Source organism: Columba livia, chromosome 4, assembly GCF_036013475.1.
Source record: "Columba livia isolate bColLiv1 breed racing homer chromosome 4, bColLiv1.pat.W.v2, whole genome shotgun sequence".
Taxonomy (NCBI): domain Eukaryota; kingdom Metazoa; phylum Chordata; class Aves; order Columbiformes; family Columbidae; genus Columba; species Columba livia.
Window position 1 is genome coordinate 895,766 of NC_088605.1, and position 22,784 is coordinate 918,549.

Here is a 22,784-nt window from a genome sequence, read left to right on the forward strand (position 1 = left end):
TTACCTGAAAGGAGCTTGGAGCCAGGGGGGTCGGGCTCTGCTCCCCAGGAACAAGCGCCAGGAGCAGAGGAAACGGCCTCAAGTTGCCCAGGGGAGGTTGAGGTTGGATGTGGGAACAATTTCTTCCCCAAAGGGCTGTGGGGCATTGGAACAGGCTGCCCAGGGCAGTGCTGGAGTCACCATCCCTGGAGGGCTGGACAGACGGACAGGAGGTTCTCAGGACATGGGGCAGTGCTCTAATCTTCATCTGGGAATGGGGACAGAGCCCTGGCCTTGCGTGACACAACTGGTTTCAGTCTAAACTTAGGATCTAACCCCTTAAAATACTCCCAGACACAGAATGGTGTTTGCTGGTCCTGGGAAGTCCTCCTGGTAGAGGGAAGCACATGATGAGAGGGAAGCCTATGATGAGTATGAGGGCGGCTCCATTTTCTCTGGAGCCCCTGGGCTGATATCCTGAGCTCTCCCCAGCCTCCTGCATGGCCAGAACGGTCCCCCCATGGCCAGGACACCCGCCAGCCTGTCCGTGCGGCCGTCTGTGTCCATCCCACACCAGCCACACACCAGGCGCTCGGGGATGGTTTGTGCATCACGTCTCGGCGCTCTGCTCTGCGCTGAGGATGGAGGCACCCAAGCAATGGGGCGTGAAACTGCCGCCTCTCCTCTCCGCCATGCATCAGCTTCCAGAAGGAAAATTAGCTTTTCTTTTCCTTCCCCCCTCGTCTGCTTTTCCCATTCACATCCCAGCCTCCTCAAATAACCGGTGCTTTAAACACACCCAGCAGCAGAGCAGCCTCGGCACCGCGAAACGTTCTCTTACCTTTGAGTGCAACTCAGTCTGAGCTTTGGCCTTTGGGGTGACACTGGGGAGACCCCCAGGCCCTTGGCTGTGCCTTGGAGCAGCATCAGGGCTCCCGCACAGCCCCCTAGGAGGGTGAGGGAACACAAGCCCATGTTAACCCTTTTTCTTCTGGAAAGCTCCAGGTCAGAAGCACTTGTGGTGGTAACTACTGGGCACTTAAAAATGCTTTTTCCAGTTGTTGATGCTGTGATTACAGTATGAACAGTGATGCTGGAGATGCTGGTGCTACCAGGCGTTCGTTCAGGAGTCAGGCACCTGTGGCGCTGGGAGCTGCACATGCTGCAGAAAAGTGGTCACTGTCTTCATAACGTTAAAGTAATCTGTTCTTCTCAGGCTGGATGCGGACTGCAGTAAGTCAGCGGCACAACCACGGCTCTTCTCCTCCACACAGGGATTAGGTTTTATGGGTTATATGTTTTCTGTCTGCTCCCAGTGGCACCTTTGCAGATACAACAATTTTGTTGGGCATTGGAACAGGCTGCCCAGGGCAGTGCTGGAGTCACCAGCCCTGGAGGGCTGGACAGACGGACATGAGGTTCTCAGGACATGGGGTAGTGTTGGACTTGGCAGTGCTGGGTTAATGGTTGGACTCCATGATCTTAAAGTTCTTTTCCAACCAAAATGATTCTATGATTTTGTGATTTTATGCTGTCAGCTGTAACTTGGCACCACCTAGAGGATCTCCAGCACCCAGCTCTGTGTGTGCCCTCAAGATCTGGTGCTTAAGGTTTCAGTTCATCCATCCTGGCTGCAGAAACCTGCCAACCCAGGCAAAGTCAGCATCTCACAGTTCCCATGCTTCCCAGATCCAAAGCTCTGCTGCAGAGGAGCTCAAGCTGACAGACACTGCAGAGAAAGATGCAGCAGGTTTGCAATGTCAGTAGAGCCAGTTGTGATCCCTTTCCATTGTGAATGACTTGGGGTGCTTCAGCCTGGAGAAGAGAAGCTCCAGGGAGACCTAATTGTGGCCTTTCCGGACTCAAAAGGGGCCAGTAAGAGAGTTGGGGACAGACTTCTGAGCAGGGCCTGTTGTGATGGGACAAGGGGTGATGGTTTAAACTAAAGGAGGGAGATTCAGGCTGGACATGAGGAAGAAATTGTTGCCCTGAGGGTGGTGAGAGCCTGGGCAGGTTGGCCAGAGAGGTGGTGGATGAACCATCCCTGGAGACATCCCAGGCCAGGCTGGACGGGGCTCTGAGCAACCTGAGCTGGTGAAGATGTCCCTGTCATGGCAGGGGGGGCACTGGGGGGGCTGGGAAGGGCCCTCTAACCCAAACCATCCTCTGACTCCATGCACCCCTACCTGTGTGCTGGGTGTCTGGTGTTAGTTCCAGTCCATGTGCACGATCATCCAGACTGCAAGGCGACAAAATAATCCCGTCTAAGGGTGGCTGTGGCTGCTGCTGCTTTGCTGAGCTAGTGGAGCTAAGATTGAATAAGTGTCAAGTTGCCCAGAACTTGTTTTTCACCTTTAACTTGTCTTGTCCTGCTTCACAGCCCTGGAGGAGTCATTCTGTGTTCAGTCTTTAGGAGCTTGACGAGATCCAGCTGAGGTGTTTATTTGTGGCTGAGCAAATCCCATCAACAAGTCTGTAGAACATTGATTGGAAATTTCTTATCCCCTCAGACTGTGACTCCAGGATGACCTACAGACAACAAGAAGAAAGGAAACACGACTGTGATCCAGTTTGGCATGTTTGCACCCCCTTGTGAACTTGTTGCCACAGGAGAAAGCAAAATCCCAGAGCGGGACCTTGAGTGAGGCTGAGATTTTCTGAGCAGGGCAGGGACTTTCCCCATTAGGTGTCAAATATAATGACAAATCATTGCAAAATAAGTCATGCAAGAGAATGAATGGTGCAGGGTTTAACACCCCCTTTGCCATTTCTGTACCCTCCTTCTGGATCAGAGGCAGGAGATGAGATCAAATGGTTCCTCAGGCCTGGAGGGTGCTGCCGACATGCCAAGTTGTGGAAGAACTGTGCAAAGAAAACAGGGGTGTCAGTGAATGAAGGTCGCACGCTTTGGACTGAATCAATGCCACAACAAGGAGAGGCGCCTTGTGCTTTCTTTGCACCATGCCCATGAGGTTTTGGGGCACAGAAAGGTCTCAGCTACACTTGTTTCACTGTGGTGGTCATGGCACCTCCTCTCCTTGTCTTCAGCAAGGTCTACCCACTGAGTCTCAAGGACCATGTGCTTTCTGTCCACACTGGGCTACAGCTGTAGTACAAAGAGTCCACGTTGTGCCTGGTGCAGGCTGAACCAGGCTTGTCCTCGTCTCAACCACATCCACCCAGTCCATGGAGAAGAGGTTGAAGTTCTCCATGTTTCAGCTCCCTATGGCCAGAACATTGTGGTTTCCAGGCTCAGGCAACATTTTAGCAATGACTTGAAGACTGAGAGCATGGACAGAGGGTGAGCCTGGTCTGAGTGGTGATCTGGGATGCGTACCAGGCTGCGGGAGCTGTGACATCTTCAAACCACAGGTCCAGTTGGTTGATGGCAACAGAAGCGTTTCTCCAAGTCGTGTGTGCCCAGGCTACACCTTCCCCCCTCTCTTTGGTCTTTTCTCCCTCTTTCCCCCACCCTCTCCTCATTTTTCACTTGTGGTTTGCCATCAGTTTGTGTCCAGACCTCATCAAAGGCCACCAGCCCATGGGGAATGGAGAATTACAGCCTCCCGCATTAGCAAAGCCCCAGCTCTCTCAGATCTGGCTTCTCTCTCCCTCTATGTCCTTCTCAACATGCATAAGAGAAATTAATCTGTTCTACCTTCCAACGATGGGACCTTTTGGTGGTTTTCTCTGGAAACAGCATAATCCCATGTTTATGAAAAGCACGAAGCCAGGGCACTTAAACTGGATCAGCAGTTGGTGGAGAAGGCAGCAGCCTCTTTATCCCCGTTTTTCTTTGTCCTTTGGACCAGGCTCAAGGTTGTACTTCTGTCTGAAACAAATAAAGACAAATGGGATTTGGTGGATATGGAAAAGGGAAAAAAAAATCCCAACAAAAAAACCCCAAACCTGAACAAGCAAGAGATTTATGGTTGCTGTTTGCCAATGAAAACACAGTGGGAAGAGTCATCTGCTTGCAATGTAGATGGCTGTAGGCTGGAAAACAAAGCCTGAATTGATTGTCCTCCTCTGTAGTCAACAGAGAACAATTGGCACCTGTGGAGATGAGTCACTGTAGCTGAAGAGAGTCTTAAAGTGGTGGGGCTGGGTCTGTCTGGGGACTTGGAGCTGCCCTGGAGGGACAGGAAGGTCCTCAGTGCTGGAAGTTGGGTGAGATGCCACCAAGCCCAGGTCTGGTGGAGCTCCTCTCGCTGTAGTGTGTTTCTGCCCATCCCTTCTTTGTTACCCTGGGGACTGTGAGCAATCTGGAGTCAGGCCCCTCAAAACTATTACTCTTTTTTAGAAATTATGCAATCAGAAGGAAAGAAGATGGAAAGAATAATACGAAGGCTGCTTTTTTATTTTTTCCCCTAGCTGTCTGAGTAATCAAGGATTTGAAATTCCAAGATTTTCTTTGCAAGTAAAAATCCTAAAAATACCCATACAGCACTGGCTGTTTTAAGAAATACCAGAAAACACAAATCTTATGGGCAATGGAGACAGCTGGTATCATCTTCCTCGTGGCTTGAACACAGGAAACCACACAGCAATGCTGGAGACCTTTACTGATTCTCCAATGGTTCATAAAGAATGAACCGTTGAAAGGATAATCCCCTCCTTCATACCTCCCCACCCATCTCAGCCAGGCGATGGGGGGAATTAGCACCAGCTGGGGACCTGCCCCAGATGTTGTCCATCCTGGGCCTTTCTGCAGACTTCAGCCTTTCTGCAAAACTGGAGTGCAGGGAGCCAGCCAAGGACCTGGAGAAAACGCAGGGAAGAGCTATGAGGTACCTGGGAGAATGGAGACTCCTTGTAGGAAAAGATTAGAAGACATAGGCTTGTTTAGCCCAGCAAGAAGCAGTCTCAGAAGTCTCCATCTGACAGCCACAAAACAGGCAGGAGTAAATCCCAACCAAGAATAAGAGCTAAAAGAAAATGTTGTCACAAGAGCTAAAATAGAGAGGAAATGGCTGTGGATACGTTTCAGGCTTTTATTGCAGCTAGAGCACCGGTTGAGGTCGTATTGGGTGTTGACCTTCATAGAATCATAGAATAATTTTGGTGGGAAAAGACCTTTCACGATCATGGAGTCCAACCATAACCCACCCCCATCACTGCCCCACGTCCTGAGAACCTCATGTCCGTCTGTCCAGCCCTCCAGGGCTGGTGACTCCAGCACTGCCCTGGGCAGCCTGTTCCAATGCCCCACAGCCCTTTGGGAAAGAAATTGTTCCCCACATCCAACCTCAACCTCCCCTGGTGCAACCTGAGGCTGTAGGCTCTGGTCCTTCCCTCAAGGTTGGACCCTCCTCCATGGTGCTTCATCTTCTCATGCCTCAGGTTTCCGCCACAGAGGGTTTGGTGCTTGAGGCTCAGTTGTGTCCTGTGAAGTCCTCAGCCCCTGTCGTGTTGACCCAGGGTAGCAGGATCTGCTTTTCAGCTGTTCAACAGCTCCAGCTGCCAGTATTCAGTGTCCCCAAGATGCTCATCACTGTCTCCGAGGGAAAGATATTTTGCTAAATGTAGACACTCTCACCTTAAATCTGGTTCCAAGCTTGCAACAAGACTGGATAAAAGCAAATTTAAACATGTGCTCACCTCCAGAACCTATCTGACACTTCCAGTCTGAAAGCCACCACACAGACGATTCAAGTAGCTGCAACAATTTCTACTGTCTTTATTTCACCCAAACTGTAAGGCTGTGGAGGGCTGGCATTGAAGTGTTCACTTCCTCTGTTACAAGTGAAGTTCATGGAGAACTAAACCTTGAAGGACAAGGAATTACTGGAGAGAGTCCAGGGAGGGACACAGAGATGCTGAGGGGTCTGGAGCATCTTTGTGATGAGGAGACACAGAGAGCTGGGGCTGTTGAGTGGAGAAGAGAAGCTGAGAGGGATGTGACCAATGGATCAGTATCTCAGGGTGGGTGTCAGAGGATGGACCAGACTCTGTTCAGTGGTGCCCAACGCCAGGGTGCCCAACGAGGGGCAACGGGCACAGACTGAAACACAGGAGGCTCCATGTAAACATGAGCAGAAACTTGTTTGCTGGGAGGTGCCAGAGCCTGGCCCAGGCTGCCCAGAGCGGGTGTGGAGTCTCCTGCTCTGAGACATTCAAACCTGCCTGGACCCACCTGTGTGATCTGCTCTGGTGACCCTGTGTGATCTGCTCTGTGACCCTGTGTGATCTGCTCTGTGACTCTGCGTGATCTGCTCTGGTGAACCTGCTTTAGGAGGTGGGTTGGACTGGGGGATCTCCAGAGGTCCCTTCCAACCCCAGCCATTCTATGATGCTGTGTTTCTGAATTCCAACAGTTCAGAGCTCCACTGGTGAGAGCAACTGTCCATTATCTCCTTCCCTTCATCATGGCTATGGGAAAACCCCCCTTTGATGACCTTGGGGTTCTTCTGAACTCCTACCCTGCGGACCCAAGCAAAACCATAGGCATCACATTGGGCCACGCAGAAGTTACAAGCCCTCAGGTCCAAGTCCCATCCAGCCTCACCCTACCAAGGAGAAACAGAGACTAGAGACTGTCTGTAGCAGGAAACGATTTCTGCACACTGGCGGGTGGATGGGACATGCCAGGCTGCCTTATTCCATGAGGTCTGCTTGCTATTAAACTGCAGAAGACCAGCTGAAGCTCTGGAGACCATTAAATGCTACTTTTCAGTAACAGGCTTTTGAAACTGGCTGTTTATTTTTATATACGGCAAGCTGTGCAATGAACAGAATGCAGAAGAAATAAAAGCAAAGGAAAAGCTGCTGGTGGGTTGCAGGATGGAAAAACATCAGATTATCAACCGCGTCTTCCCTTCTCCTATGTCCCAATCGTGGAAAGGCCCTTAACAGACATATCAGCTTCTTCATCTCCTTGAGATAATGGAGTATCCAGACTCCGTGGTTGAAATGTCAATAATTTGTGCAGATTGAAATGTGCTTTTTAGCTTACTTGGGAAAGATTGCCTGGAGAGAGGCTGGCAGTGGGCATGTGGATAGGATAATAGAATCAGAGAGCGGTTTGGGTTGAAGGGAGCTTCAGATCTCAGCCTGGCCTGGGATGTCTCCAGGGGTGGTTCATCCACCACCTCTCTGGGCAACCTGGGCCAGTAAACATCCTTCATCCAAACCTGCCACCTGTGAGGCCTCAAAACAGGGCTAAGAAGGATGGAACAAGCCAAGATGGTCCCAAGTCCATCCGTTCCCCAAGGGGAATACAGGATGTGGTGCCAGGGGTAGGCTGGATGCTGAAATCCCAGGTTGCAGCAGGTTCTCTCCTCCTGTTTTTCCAAGCCTGACAGATGGATCATCGTTAAACCCAGCAGCAGTTTTAATCCCAGAAGACAGCTTTGCTGGGGGAACATGCTGTCACAAAGTGGGGAGCAGACACAGACAGAGGGAGCAGAAGCAAATACTGAAACAGGTGAAACCGCATGTTTTACCCAAAAATGCATGGAAAAAAAATCCCTTTAAAAACACTTATTTTACTCAGAAGTCCCCTGGGAATTTGGGAGGTTCCTGATAGCAAAAACAAAGTGTTCTGGTTTAAAACAGAACAAGAAAAGGTCACATTTGGTAGTTTTACGTCACCCTCATTTTCTCTCCTTGTCTTTTGTGGTAGAAGCAACGAAACTCAAAATGAAAACATGCAACCAAGCAAGAACCGTCTGCAGCTGCTCTTGTTTGAGCCAAAGCGCTGAGGACTCTCCCCACCAAAATGCTACTGACATTATGAAAAATAAATTGTTGTTATTACTGCAAATAATAATCTTCCGTATATTTTTTCCATCTGAAAAATGAGGACAAAGCAGTCGGACCAAATGTCTGTCTTGCCCAGGTAGTTGCTGCTTTTTGTATGGCTGAAATGATTTCTTTCTTGGTGAAACAAAGAATATGAACTTCAAGGCTCACTTCAGATGGGCCAAGTTGAAAACTCAACACTTTTCTCAGTGAAGTGAGAAAAGAATGAAAAAGACCTTTTAAATCCCCCTGCCCTGCATTTCAGATTCATTGAAAAGAGAAAAAAACTTAAAAAAACACTTAATAAAAACATAGCCAATCTTCATTAAACTCAACTTATTTAAACAATTATAAACTTTAAAAGGGATGGACTCAAAATGCTAAAGTTAAAAGCCAAACTTCTAAAAAACCTTTAAAAATTGCTTGCAGGAAAGTTCTGCAACAAAGGGAAAAGTTTGAAGGATTCAATTTTTGTTAAAATATTTTGATTTTCTCTGTTCCTCTCCCATCCACCAAAGCTGTGACCAACTGCATTTCTTTGGATAGTGTCTGAGGACACAGCGATGATGGGAGATGCTACAACACTTTGATGGTAAGGGGAAGTCCACGCAGATAAGATACATCGTGATTTCCCTGCATGGATGTGCAAGTGTGGAGAAAGAGCTCAGCCTTTGGACATCACAGAGGGATGGATGTGGGGGAAGGAAAATCCTGGAGAGGGGGCGGGAGAAGCCCAGAAAGACCCTGAGGTTGGGTTGTGAGGAGGCAGAAGGTGGCCGGTGGCCATCTCAGCACCTTTCCTCTGCAGGGAGGGTGGGCTGGGACAGAGTCCCAGATACAGGAGGGTGCAACAGTCTTGAAAATTATCACAGAATCCCAGAATGTCAGGGGTTGGAAGGGCCCTGGAAAGCTCATGCAGTGCAATCCCCCCATGGAGCAGGAACACCCAGATGAGGTTACACAGGAAGGTGTCCAGGCGGGTTGGAATGTCTGCACAGAAGGAGACTCCACAACCTCCCTGGGCAGCCTGGGCCAGGCTCTGCCACCCTCACCAGGAACAAGTTTCTTCTCATATTTAAGTGGAACCTCCTGTGTTCCAGTTTGAACCCATTATTGCTTGTCCTATCATTGGTTGTCACCAGAAGAGCCTGGCTCCATCCTCCTGACACTCCCCCTTTCCATATTGATCCCCAGGAATGAGTCCCCCCTCAGTGTCCTCTTGTCCAGCTCCAGAGCCCCAGCTCCCTCAGCCTTTCCTCACACGGGAGATGCTCCACTCCCTGCAGCATCTTGGTGGCTGCGCTGGACTCTCTCCAGCAGTTCCCTGTCCTGCTGGAACTGAGGGGCCACAACTGGACACAATATTCCAGGTGTGGTCTCCCCAGGGCAGAGCAGAGGGCCAGGAGAACCTCTCTGACCTACTGACCACCCCCCTTCTAACCCACCCCAGGTACCATTTGCCTTCCTGGCCACAAGGGCCCAGTGCTGGCTCATGGTCACCCTGCTGTGCCCAGGACCCCCAGGTCCATTTTCCCCTACACTGCTCTCTAATAGGTCATTCCCCAACTTATATTAGAGTATCCAGAAAGTTATCCACTTATCCCGCCTCCTTTAGCCTAGTTTGAGGTTTAATTCTGAGTCAGGACAACCCTATGGCAAGAGGGAGTTGGCCTGGAAAGTGGCCAGAGATGAGTAAGACACTTTTTACCATGAGGGTGGTGAGAGCCTGGCCCAGGTTCCCAGAGAGGCGGTGGATGAACCATCCCTGGAGACATCCCAGGCCAGGCTGGACGGGGCTCTGAGCAACCTGAGCTGGTGAAGATGTCCCTGTCGTGGCAGGGGGGGAGCTGGGGGGCTGGGAAGGGCCCTCCAACCCAAACTATCCTAATATTTATTATTCTATTCAATGATTCTGTGGAAGTGTCTTAGGTGTGAGGCAGAGAATTGCATGGGGGATAAGGTCTTGTGAAGGTTTCCCTCTATAAAACGGTCATTAAAACCGCTGAGGTTTAGGTGGGGTTTGAAGCTTCCTGAAATCTGGATAAATTGGATTTTTGCTGCCATTTGGGCAGTTTGTGTCCCTCTGACACCACCCACACTGACTGCATGTCCCATCCATGCAAACACAGTGTGGAGAGGCACAGCAAGGTGAAGATAAAAGAGAAAAAGAGACATTGTGGCTGCGGGACTCAGATCATGGTGAGGGATGCTGCTTGAACGAGCAGGAAAATATCTGAAAATATCAGATTCTTGCCCCCGAGGTGCTGGACACTGAACAGGCTCCCCAGGGACGTGTCACGGCCCAACCTGACAGTGTTCAAGAAGAGACCGGACACCGTCCTCAGACACACGGGGTGACCTATGGGGTGTCCTGTGCAGGGACGGGAGCTGGACTCCATGATCCTGGTGGGTCCCTTCCAACTCAGGACATTCTGTGATTCTATGGTAGCTGAAAATAGCTTAAAATAGCTGGAAGACAGAGGCTGGGTAAGACCTGGCAGTGGTGGGACACAAGAGCTTGTTTCAGTGGCTGGTATCAGCCCACCATCTGCTCTTCAGAGCCAGGACAGGGCGCCCTGTCTGGGTCCCATGAGCCTGGTGGAGCAGGAGAGCATGGGCTCATTGTGGACTTCTTGCAAATCTGGCATCCTTCCCACCTTCCTACCAAAACCACCCAGTGAACTCAGTGCTGAGGGAAAAGCCTGGTGTGTATCGGCAGCAAGAGGGTGAGAACAAGGCAAAGAAGGGGATGAGAATGGGCAAAAAAGGGAGGTTTACTGCCGACAGAGTTAAACAGACCTTCCCTCCACCTCCCCACAAGACCATTCCAGCACAGTAAATCATCCAAACCTTGACAGGAAGAGAGTTGCCAACTTGGACAGAAGACTAATTGCCACGACAGGAGTCCAGTTGCTCCGGCTGGGGATTTGGGGTAATGGAAGCTGAGTCTGGGTTTATATAAACGTCATGCCAAGTTAATGCATGAATGAAGATCTGCGCCATGCGCCTTTATGAGGTCCGTGATCCCGCTGATGTCCTGCCAGCACTCGGACCTCCAAATGGAGGTTTGGGGCGGCCCCGAACCCTGCTGTGTTTTACAGTAACAATAAAATTTCCTAATGAAGAAAAGAAAACATATATTAATTGCTTTGATCAGTGTGAAAGCCATGCACGCACATCTTGATGGTTCCTACAAGGGGGACAGTAGGGAGGGAAACTGCTGTGGGGCTGGTGGAGAAAAGGGATTCTTTCCTTGGTAGCAAACAGCTACCGTTAAGAGGAGAAAAATATTAGCTGGAGGAAGATAAGCAGCGGCAGATACCAGCCAGGACAGCCCCTGCTGTGGCAGCAGCTCCAGCAAGACCTTGTGGTGCTTCCCACCGGGTCAGGAGGGAGCAGGAGGTGGCTTGTGCCCCTCCTGATGTCTGAGTTTTGCTTGGCAATGGGAGATCTATCCATTGCTACTTGGGATGTTGACGCACTTACTGGCTCTACCATACTGGAGAAGCACTTGAGCCATCCCCATGCTCCTTTGCATGGTGCCCCATGGAGGTACCACTCCTGAGATGGTGGTAACATCTCTCCAGTGGGCTGGACTGTAGTGCTGAGCCCAAAGAAAAGTTTTCTTGGGTTACTGGTCTGGTCTTCCTGGCAGCACCTGGGTTAAAGAGGGGTGTAAGAACAAGGAGGTGGATGAGAGATGCACGAGTAGGTTTTAGCAAAGCTCCAGGAGAGGAGGTGAAAGGGTGGGAAGAGTTCTGGGACACAGTGAGGAAGAGGAGGAGAGGAATCCCAATGTTTCCTACTGGGAACACAGTGGGAGCACATGGATATCCACAGTGGAGTGGTCAAAGAGCAGATGGGACTTTGCAGGAGAGCCTCCTTCTCTTTGAGCTCGTTCTCCTTGGACATGGGCCTTGGAGCAGCTCAGGCTCATGAATGCTGGATCCCCCCAGCCCTCCTGGATGGAAGGTCTCAGCCAGGGCCAGGCAGAACACTGCAATTTGTTTGGACTTTGTTTTATTTTGGTAGCAAATAAAAATTTGGTAAAATACAGGCTTTTTGAAGTAGGTCTGGTGTCACCAGACTGCTTTTTGGGTGGAAAAAAAAAAAAAAAGAAAAAGCTTAAAAATAAAACAATAAAAGAAAAAGAAGCCCACTTGAAAATGTGGAATTACTTTGTTTAGACCTTTCTTTGGGAACAAAACATTTTTATGTCCTGATGTGAAGCAAGTCCCTGTTTTGAAATTTCCTCCAAGTTATTTTAAGAAGACTAAAAAAAAAGCCCTAAACCCCATCTTGAGATTGAAAGAAAACATTTCATTTCTGGTAGAATTAATTTTGAAGAGTGAGTTTTTTAGAATTGCTGGTGAACTGGAAAATTCATTATTTGTTCGACTTGCCTTGTTGCCCCTGTGGGAAAACACAGTTCAGGGACATGAAACAATTTATCCAGCAACTGTCAGAGCTGGGGTTGAACTCGTGTTGTCAGAATTCTGGTTAAATATATAGCTGGGAACACACATTTTTGACCCGGGTATTGAGCTCGGCAGTGGGGCATCGCCCTCCCATCCACATGGGGCTCCCGTGTCACGTCTTATTTTTGGGACAAATCAAACCCCTGAGGTCAATCTGTGTCATCTGAAACATAGTGGGTTTCAATTCTGTTCCCCCCACTCCCCTTTATATAATAATAATAATAAAGGGATCCTGAGAATTTTTAAAACCTGTTAATAATTTCCATCCCATTAATAATAACTGTCATCATATCAAAAGTTCCAGGGTATTTGCCTTGGACTGTGTGACTGGGGGGATGTTCCAAAATTCAGTGGAGCCATAGAGAACATTGGGGAATGTTTCCTTGACCTCCTCCAGCGGCTTTGATGGAAACCCTATAACCAGGTGACCCCCCCTACACCCCACATCCCCCCGCAAACACACATGCTTTGCAAAAGGACTGGAAGAAGAGCCAGATTTTCACCAAACAGAGCAGCCTGGCTGCAGGTAAAGTCAAATGGTAAATTAATTACACAGTGGAGACGACAAGGTCAATATTGCCTTGTTAACCTCATCAAGATGATGAGAGCAGGAGAGCTACTGCAGGGTCTGGGGGGGTTGGGGTGGGAATGGGGTCCTGCCACCATCAGCATTTATCATAGAGTTGGTTTGGTTGGAAAAGACCCTCATGGTCATCGAGTCCAACCGTTTGCCCACCCCTGTCCCTGCCCCATGCCCTGAGAACCTCATGTCCGTCTGTCCAGCCCTCCAGGGCTGGTGACTCCAGCACTGCCCTGGGCAGCCTGTTCCAATGCCCCACAGCCCTTTGGGGAAGAAATTGTTCCCACATCCAACATCAACCTCCCCTGGCGCAACTTGAGGCCGTTTCCTCTGCTCCTGGCTCTTGTTCCTGGGGAGCAGAGCCCGACCCCCCTGGCTCCAAGCTCCTTTCAGGCAATTGTAGAGAGTGAAAAGGTCTCTAATTTCTGTGATGCCAATTTGTACTTTGCCTGGGATGCTGATGGGAAAAAACTCCCCTCTGGGGCACCCAGGTGACCCTCTGGATGTATAAAACAATAAAACAAGTATGAGAGCAGCCTACACTTAACCTTGTCATTACTCAGATCTATTTACCTGAAGAAAAAACAAAAATGATGATGCTCTTGGGAGAAGGAAGCCTTCATCGTCCTCCATTGGATCACTTGACTGCTGTGTTAATGAATTACAAAGGCTTCACCACTCATTTCAGCATCCACAGCTGATTTTTCTGGGAGTTTTTGACACTATTGCCTTCCAGACTCCCCCCAGACATGGTAACACATGCACACACTCACACACACACTGTGTCCATGGCCAGAGAGGCTCCGCTTGCTCTCCAAAGGTGGGAGCTGACGTCCTCACTGAGCTCCTCAGGGATGCTCGAGCGGAAATTCAATTCTGCACCCGCCGCAGGCGAATTACGAATGGTAACAATCAGCCCAGCAGCCCCTACATTAGCTGGTGTGATATTAAAGTCAGCATATTTCACACATAATTTCGGAATGTGCTGCAGCCTCTTGGTTTTAATTGGAAATGCCGTGTGAACGTTGTGGAGGTGTGGAGAGGTGTGTATTTTGGCCCTCGGAAAGGTGTGCGGGAGAAGCTGAGATCCTGTGGGAAGCGCACGAGCTGGATTTTTCTGCTCAGGCTACCAGTAACAAACTGGGTACGAGCAACTTGTGAACAGCCTCCACTGGGTTCCCTGCTAAGGGGCAGAGCAGGTCCATTTGCACCTCTTAAAATCACATTTTGGGGCTGCTGCACCCTCTGGTTATGATTATCAGCTCCTGGTTTTAAGGTACCTTTGCAATCACGAGGGAGAGACACACGAAAAGCGTCACAATCTGTGGGCAATGAAGCTTTAAAGTGTATGAAAGTCCTTGAATGTGTTCCCTACAGAGTTAAATATTCTTAGTCCAGTCATCAGGTAGGGAAACAAGAGTTACCTGTGTATACACACACATATACATTCTTATATGTAATACCTGCATATCTATTATACACATATCAATACTATATATCATATATTATACATCTCTATAATGTATTCGTCTGTAGCTCAACAGTAAGCCCCATATCTAAGTGAGTTTTAATTGGAGTGGAAGGAGTGACCACTGTGAGCACCACATCTGCACACGGGTGGCTGTATAAAGGTATGAGAGAACAAAAAGCAGGACCCTCCAGGCATTGGGGAAGTTACTGAAATATCTGGGGATCAAACACAGCACCAATCCCCACCCTCTGTCAGCTCTGTCCGGCTCCATCCCTCTTCTGCAACTCGCCTGACACATCCCCAAACCAACCCCTTGCATTGACAGGTGATGCTTGGTCCTCCAGAGGACCAGATCCAGCATTTCCCTGGTCCACGCAGCAATGATGGAGAGGAGGAGACTTGGGGGGACATCTCTGCTTTTCTGTGCACCTAAACAAAAACACATGGTGAGCAGGCAGTGACTTTTCAAATAATAGCTTGTGAGAAATATATGAATTAGCATCAAATGGGAAGGCAGAGCCCATAACCTTTTATTGCTCTTGCCCCAGTATATCAGTGTCTCTTACTGCTGGGCTCTGCTTTGCAGCAGCGAGCCTTGAGAATGCGTTAAACCCAGACCAAGCCCTCTGGAGAACCTTCCTCTCTCTACCCCATCCTGCACTGCAAAGACCTTTCTTCTCCTGGGATGAAAGAAGAACCTCTCCAGAGGTTCAAGTGGCAACCAGAGAGCTGATCCTGCTCCTAAAATGATACTTGGGTACAAGTGTGACCTAAAGAGCTACTTGTGGTGGGGACAGACTTTTGAACAAGGCCTGTTACGACAGGACAAGGGGTGATGGTTTTAAACTAAAGGAGAGAAGAAATTATTGGCCCTGAGGGTGGTGAGAGCCTGGCCCAGGTTGGCCAGAGAGGTGGTGGATGAACCATCCCTGGAGACATCCCAGGCCAGGCTGGACGGGGCTCTGAGCAACCTGAACTGCTGAAGATGTCCCTGTCATGGCAGGGATGGCATTGGGGAAAGGTCCCTTCAACCTAAACTGTTCTGTGATTCTATGATTCTGCTACTAAAATGATGCTCAGGGCTCACTGATGCTATGGATCTGATGAGCTTCATGTGATGATGATTAGGCTCTTCAAAACCACATTGGTGTGAATCTCCTCTCCACCAGCTGAGGTAGCCCAGGGAACTAGTTCACCATCTTTTTTAGACACTAAAACCACGTGAAACAACCTATTTTTTGGTCCTAAGGAGTCTGTGTCGCAAGAAACCTGTTTAGTTGCAATCTTATAAATCAGACATTTTGACTTGAACCTTCCCAAGTTCAGATGCACAAACTAAGATCGTGCCCTGTGTCTGGGTCACAATCTGCCTGGTCATCCCTCTGCTTTTGGGTGCCTCGCTACCAGCTGTTACTCTACGGAAAACCCAACACTGCTTGAGCTGGCAGGGGCTTACAGCTCAGCGTCTGTTCCCACAGAGACTTCTCCCATTCACACCCTTCGCTGCTCCAAGGAGAGCAGATTTCCCTTCCCTTGGAAGAGCAGCATGGCTCTTTTAACAGCACCGCAGCTTCTGCATCTATTTTTAAGCCTCCTGAGGACAAGCCTGCATAAGGAATAGAAGCCCAGCTGTAAGGGGAAACCAAGAGAGAAGGTGCCAAGCAGACTTTGGTCTCAAATTTATGCATTAAAAAATATATATCTCTCAGAAATTGGTTCCAGATAAGGGGTGACCTACTGGGTTTGACAGCTGCGCCTAGAACAGCTGCCACCGCACCAGTCCCGAGTGCATCCAGATGTGCCACCTCCCCCTACATGCTGTGAAACTTTCCACCCTTACCCTGCTCCCCAGCGCCAGAAGCAGCCCGGGACCAGATGTGCTGACATGATGGATGTCTTGCTTCTTCATCCTGGTCTCTGGAGAGGTGATATTTTTGGGTGTTGGGAAGGTCTTGACAGCTCGGTTCTCAGCGTCATGGCGTTAACGTCAGCTATCTGATTGCAAAACGGGCCAGGCTTTCAGAAGAATTTCCTCATCTTCCCTGGGTGACCCCAGTCAAGCCACCTTGGTCCATATTGCCTTGGTGTCCCTCCATCTGTCTCCTCTGGGTGGACCCGCAAGGTCTTTGAGGTCTGGACTCTTGCACCTAATACTTGGGAGAACTTTGACTTGGGTTAGAGCATCTAGGAGCTACCATAAAATAACAGGAATGAACTCCTCTGGTGGGCAACTACCACACAGCAGTGGAAACAAGCCTGTGTTTAGGAGATTACAAATATTTCTGTGGTTAAAAATGAAATAAACACACCATAAAAGACAGCCCATCAAATAGTCATTTCTAGAGATTTCTGCCATCCAAGAATTGCTGCCTGTTTCTGCTCCCATGTGATACTAGTCTGACTCATCTTTCTTGAGGCTTATTTGATCAAATATCGTATTAATTAAATGTATTTGCCTCAGGGCCAGCCAACACCCAGTCTCACTAGAGCAAGACCCTGCACAAGTTTGGAGATGGAGCTACTCTGCCCCAAATTGCAGAATCAATGAGCATCTGAGTGGAGGAACAGCAGTTCCAAGGGTGGTAGATAGCAGAGTGACAACAACAAAGTAGTTTTGCCATCAAAATCTTAGTCTTACAAATAGCATTTCTCCTGATGCAAATAGCATTGTCTCCAAGCCATTTCTGTCTCGTTGTTCATGCAGCAAATGAGATGTTCACCCCAGATCCAGGCTCATCTGGATCAAGGGTGTGACATATGACTGAGGCTTTCCAGGCTCAGATATCCCCTGTTTTCTAAGTTCTGTTGCATGAGTCCTACGGGTCTTAGTCGCTCAGTATTTTGATTTATGGATTACATGGTCAGGAAAGTTCATCACCCTGACACAAAGGGGACGAAAGTCCATTTTCTAGTGAAGGCGCTGTAATGTAACTAGGTGGAATACGTTGAAAATTCTGAAATTTATTACAGAAAAGGCTTCCTAGTAACTGTTCTTCAAATATTCCTGCCAACAAATTCATCCACAGAAAGGGAATGCAAAATCATTCTGAATAAATGGATTTTATGTAAATATTGGAAGGCAAATTAAGATGTGCAAAAATTCTCTGACCTACGTTACCACGAGGGCTGATAGTTACACAGCTGCTGGAGACAGCACAAGAGAAATGTCCCTTCAGATCATTATCCTCCAAGATGAGATATTGCCAGTTCTTCTGTTCTTTCTCCTTGTAAATCTTTTTGCCCTGGAAATGAGAACAAAAATCCAGCTGGCATTTAAAGATGTGGCTTGGTAGATATTATCAGAAGAATGGGAAAAATGGCACACAGAGGGAAATTCTCCTCTCCTGAGGAAAGAGGAGCAGATAGATTTCACCAGAATGGGATGGCCAGGAATGGTGGGAGGAGACCTCTCAGGCAAGGCTCTTGGGTGTACTGATGAACTTACTGGGAGTCCCAGTAAATCCCAGTTCCCCTCTGGTGTTGAACAGACCATAATAACAAAAAGCAGCTCTATCTGGTGTTGTAGCAGGAGACTTCATGCCAACTGGAAGCAGCTGAGTTCCATCCAGGGCTTTGGGACAATTCCTCTCGGAGTTTCTGAATACATGACCTCCCAACTGATGGCATCTTCTGCATGAGACCATCTGCCAAGAGCCCTCTGGAAGTGTTTTTAGGCACCGCAAGACTGATAAGAGTTAGCTGGTCATGTCACCCCATATACTGTGATCTTTGGGTTGGTGCAACACCTGCCCACACCAGATGAATTAAGACCCTTTAACGGGCACATGAAGCAGCAGTGGTTGGGTGCTAGAAATTCAGAGGCTGATACACCTGGAATAGAGTTTTGTGATGTGGTGCTTGAAATACCAAGGATGTGTCCTTTTGAGACCAGCGCCCTTCCACTGCTTTTCCTCTAGGACATCCACAGGGTTTGTCTTGGTTGTTTTCATCAGATTTAATACAGACCTAAAGGCCTAAACCCCATAGTTGTCCTCAGATGTGTCAACAAGCTTTCAGGCTTTGTAGACTGCCTTTAAACTCAGTGCAAGGAGTGCTTTGATCAAATCCCAACCAGTAATATACAGATTTCTTCTGGAAAAGAATCATGACCATTCTTCTTGCTACACATCAGCCCTGTGACTTCCCCACGAACCGGGCAGGACCAGAGCTGACTCCTGAGGGTGCTCCCGGAGGGAATTCATGTCAACCCAGCCTCGAGTCTGTTCAGGGGCATCATTTACGTCTGTCCTGGTCTTACAGCCAGCCTGGGGCATCTCATTTTGGTCACAATAAAGAGGAATCAGGGCTAAGAGACATTCATTTTGACCAACTCATCCACACTTACCTTTGTGGTGCTTTAGTTCCTGGTGTTCAAAAATGAGGCTTAGATACTGGGGATTTCTTTGAAAGCTTGACCCCCATTCACGGAGTGCCTTGGTTTTTCTCCTCTTCTTAAAAGATCAGAAGACCTTCTATTCCCATCGATTGCATTTCCATCACGCCTACAGCTGTACGAACCCATAGAAATCCCAGGTGCCCTGCACTGGGCAGAAAGTCATACATTCATCCTGGTTCTGGTCCTCAGCCCCTCTCATCCTTCTTTCTTGTAGGACACCCCAAAGCAGCTGAAGATGTGACTTTACAGGGGGTCAGCTACACTGTACTAAAGCCACGATGGCCTTTCTGGTTCAGAATTAATCCAATTAAGCTCAATTTGGCTGGGACCCAGCAAAATCCCTTGGCAGCCACCTGAAGTCTCTGCAAGGGCATCCACGTGGCAGCCAAACCCAACCACGTGGAAATGAGCCCAAATAAATCATCCTGGTGGTTGCCTGTAGCAGGAAAAGTGCTCAAGGCTGCCAGGAGCCCACAGGTCCATTTTGCTCTTGCAAAGGAAAGCTAGTGATTTTGAGTTAAAATTGCAAACTCTAAAAATGTCTGCAGAGACAACCATAAAAAAGTACCCCTCTCCCTCCCAAGCTTTTTCATCTTCCTCTGTTTATTCATTCCTGCCGAATGTTCATTAGCAGCATCGTTAGCAGCTGTTGGCAAAGGGCCTTGTTTGTCAATTTGCAGCAGGGGCTTAGGACAAGAATGAGAAGCAAAGCCTGGTTTTAATTTAAAGCGAGGCCGTGAGGCATCTGTGGCTCTGGGTACAGTAGGCAGTTGCTGGTGTAGAGGACTTAAGTTTCAAAACAGCCTTGTGGCGCAGCAAATTTTGGAAGCCTGCTAGCAATTTTGTCCCCTTCTCTCCATCCCCCAAGAACAAGAATGTACTCTGAACATAATTGAGATTTCATATGAAAGGCCATATTCAGCCCAGACAACCTGTGGCAACTGGTATCTTTAATTGTGTATGGTAATGTAGTTTTAAAGTTTTTCCCCCTCTCTCCTTTTCCTTTTTCCATGAAGAGCCGTAACTCGTGAAAAGTCACAGTTGGATGCCATGGGAATCTGGCCCATTTTTGAGCCTGGGTGCCATACCCTGCTGCTTCATAAATACCTGTTGCAAAGTGAATTATGGGGTGAACTTGCTCAGGAGGCACTTTGAGATAATTCCCACCTTTGGGCTGTTTCCCATGCCCTGAGTGTGACCTTTGCCAAGAAGAAAGGGGAAATAAGAACAACAAAAAAAAGGAGAAGAATAGAGAGAAAAAAAATGGCTTCTCTCCTGAAAAAAATGAGTGAAGTATTAAATCATCCCTGAACCATCATAATGGTTGATTTTCTTCCCTCTAAAGTTTCCTGGAGGAGACTGGAGCACCCATATCCTGCAGTGTCTGGGATGCTGGAGCATCATTGGTTTCCTCATGGCAACTAGAGGAGAGATGCAGGAACAGTACTGGGAACACGGGGACAGTCTTTACGTTGCCTGGTTTAAGATGGATTGAAGTTTTGCACATTCCTGTATTAATACTTCACCTTGGACTGCCCCTACCCTAAACAAACCCCAACAAATTAAATGAAAGTTCTGGAAAACAGATTATTTTCTGCCTCTTTCCTTCATGAAGGCAGCATCAGCGTTTCAGATCTCCAGACATAACTTATGAATCCACGTCCCACTTGAGGACCTGACCTGGGCAGCTGAGAAGTGAAGCCCCAGCAGTGGTCAACACCATGTCCAGTCCTCATTGCGGCACCTCTAAGGTGCTCATAAACACAAATTATGCTTGAAAATAGACATTGTGTCCCAAAATTGCTCATGGCATTAGACCCAGAGGAGTACATAACAGAGAGACATAGGTTGTGAGAATGATGAATCTCTCCTTTAAGCTTTTTGATATGAACAGTCTTGCAATGCTTAAGAAAAGCTACAAATTCATGGGACGTGTTTAACAAGGAAGTTATTTTTAGCCCCGCAATAGCACAACTGTGCTTGAATATCGCCTGTTCGTGCTGGATTTTGACTTTGAAAAAACAGAACCTCTTTCTATCTGCACTTCTATCTGGAGTTTGATTTTTTGGCTAAAAAGGCAGCCTTCTTGACAGTGTTTTAATGCTTACTTGACCCAAATCCAACTTCACTTCATCTTGGCTTCCTCAGCAAGAGTTTCCCCCTCCCTGCTCTGTTTTATATGGTTTCCATGCCCTGACACGACCCCCATTAATTCCAATGTAAAAAAAGTTTGTCTAAAGACAAGAGCTCCTCTGGCTTTTTTCACCTTTTTTTCCTCCAAACCTCTGTTTCTGGGCTAATAAATTTTACGAGTTAAGTGATTTCTAGTGACTAATTTGCAAGCTCCATTCATTATTTCCATGTTGGGATTTTATGGGCAGGGAAGGTAAACAAATAACATTTGTTGCCATACGGTCCACAGCCCCCCCTTGTTTTAGTCTTTGCCTCCGAGCCTGGCTTCTGTTTGTCTCATGTCCTGTGGCCATATGGAGTGGACGTTGGTGCTGAAAGGTTTCTTGCTCTGCTGGTGCTGCATGCAGACGAGCTCTGGGCTAGTGGAATGGGAGGAAAAGATGCTATTTTGGATTGAGGTTGCTGGTGTGAGAGTGATGACCATGGGATGTGCCGTGTCACCAGCACCACCTCATCTCTAGGTGGCAACCAAGCTGGGCTAAAGGCACAAATTCCCTTCTCTTGCCTCCTACTCTTCCTTCTCTTTTCCTGTGGAATATCTTTCTTCCAGGCACTGTGGCGTTTTCCTTTTGCATGAGAGTTTAGCCTGGAAGGGTGTTTTCCATCATCCAAAGCCAGAGAGGCCCTGGGCTGTCCTCAAGGGGAGCTGGGTTCAGCTCTTGGCTCTGCCATCCCTGCTCTTTTCCTGACCTACGGTGCAAGGAACATACTGTTTAGGTTCCTTGTACCTAAACACAAAGGCTAGTTAAGCCATAGTTTAATGCCACTTAATCCAGTGGAAATACAGCCATTATTGTCACATAAAGAGCACGTTCAGCTCCCACCAGAAAGCTTTCAGGCAAAGAATTTTCAGTACTATGGCCTGGGTTAACAGAGAAAAAAAAAGAAGGAAAAATCCATAATTTTCTGCTGTTATAGCATCTTGAATACGTTTTTCTTGAGTGACTGATACATCCAAGAATCTCCTGTCTAACCACAGCCCTTTTCACATTTAATCTGTGCATGATTTCTGCCCTTTCTGCAGGGTTTGGCACTCACCCTACAGCATTGCGTTCGGACTCTGACCGCTGTAATGCAAATGCTCTTGAGTGACCGAGTTAACAGGCTGTGCACGATGTCGAATGTCACCATGGGAAATGTGTCATCGCAAGCAGAAATGCAGCACAGGTTCAGATGCTCCCAAGGATGCTGAGCCAGTTTTGGATGCTCCCAAGGATGCTGACCCAGGTTCAGAGCCTCACAAGGATGCTGAGCCAGGTTCAGATGCTCCCAAAGATGCTGACCCAGGTTCGGATGCTCCCAGGGATGCTGAGCCAGGGTCAGATTCTCCTCACCACTTTGGCAGAGCTGGAAAACTGACATAACTCTCTGGGGGATCTCAACTAGATGGATCCAGCAGTCCTTGAAATAACCCCACCCCTGGTTCCGCGTGGCCAATCGATCCTCAATTCGGGGTCAGTTTTGGGAAACAAGGAACCTGAACAGTGAACAAAAGGAAGACTCCACCTCCCTGTAAGCCATGTGAATTTCCAGGCTGGCACCCAGGGTGAGGATCCACCTGCTGGTGATCTTGTGTTCAAAGGTTCTGGATGCTGGAACCCAGCAAGCTCCAGGTACCTGGTGCAAGCAGGTTTCACCTCCCATCACCAGGGGCTGGGCTGGTTTCCCTTCAAAGCCAATGGACAGGAGTGCCCACCTTTTAGACTGCCAAAACTATTCCAAAATGTTGCCAATCACGCTTCTCGTATCTTGTTTTTCCAGCTGAGAAAACGTTGATAACACTTTTTTCTTTTCCTCTGGTCTTTGTTCGGTGTTTTAGTTCTGTTGCACCCTCCAGGAGTCTGGATGAGGAGTTTACCCAACTTCACTGGCTGAGAGGCTCAAGACAGCCAGAACAGCAGCCCTGGCCTGAATAGGACTTTTGAATAAAGGGCAAAATTTGAC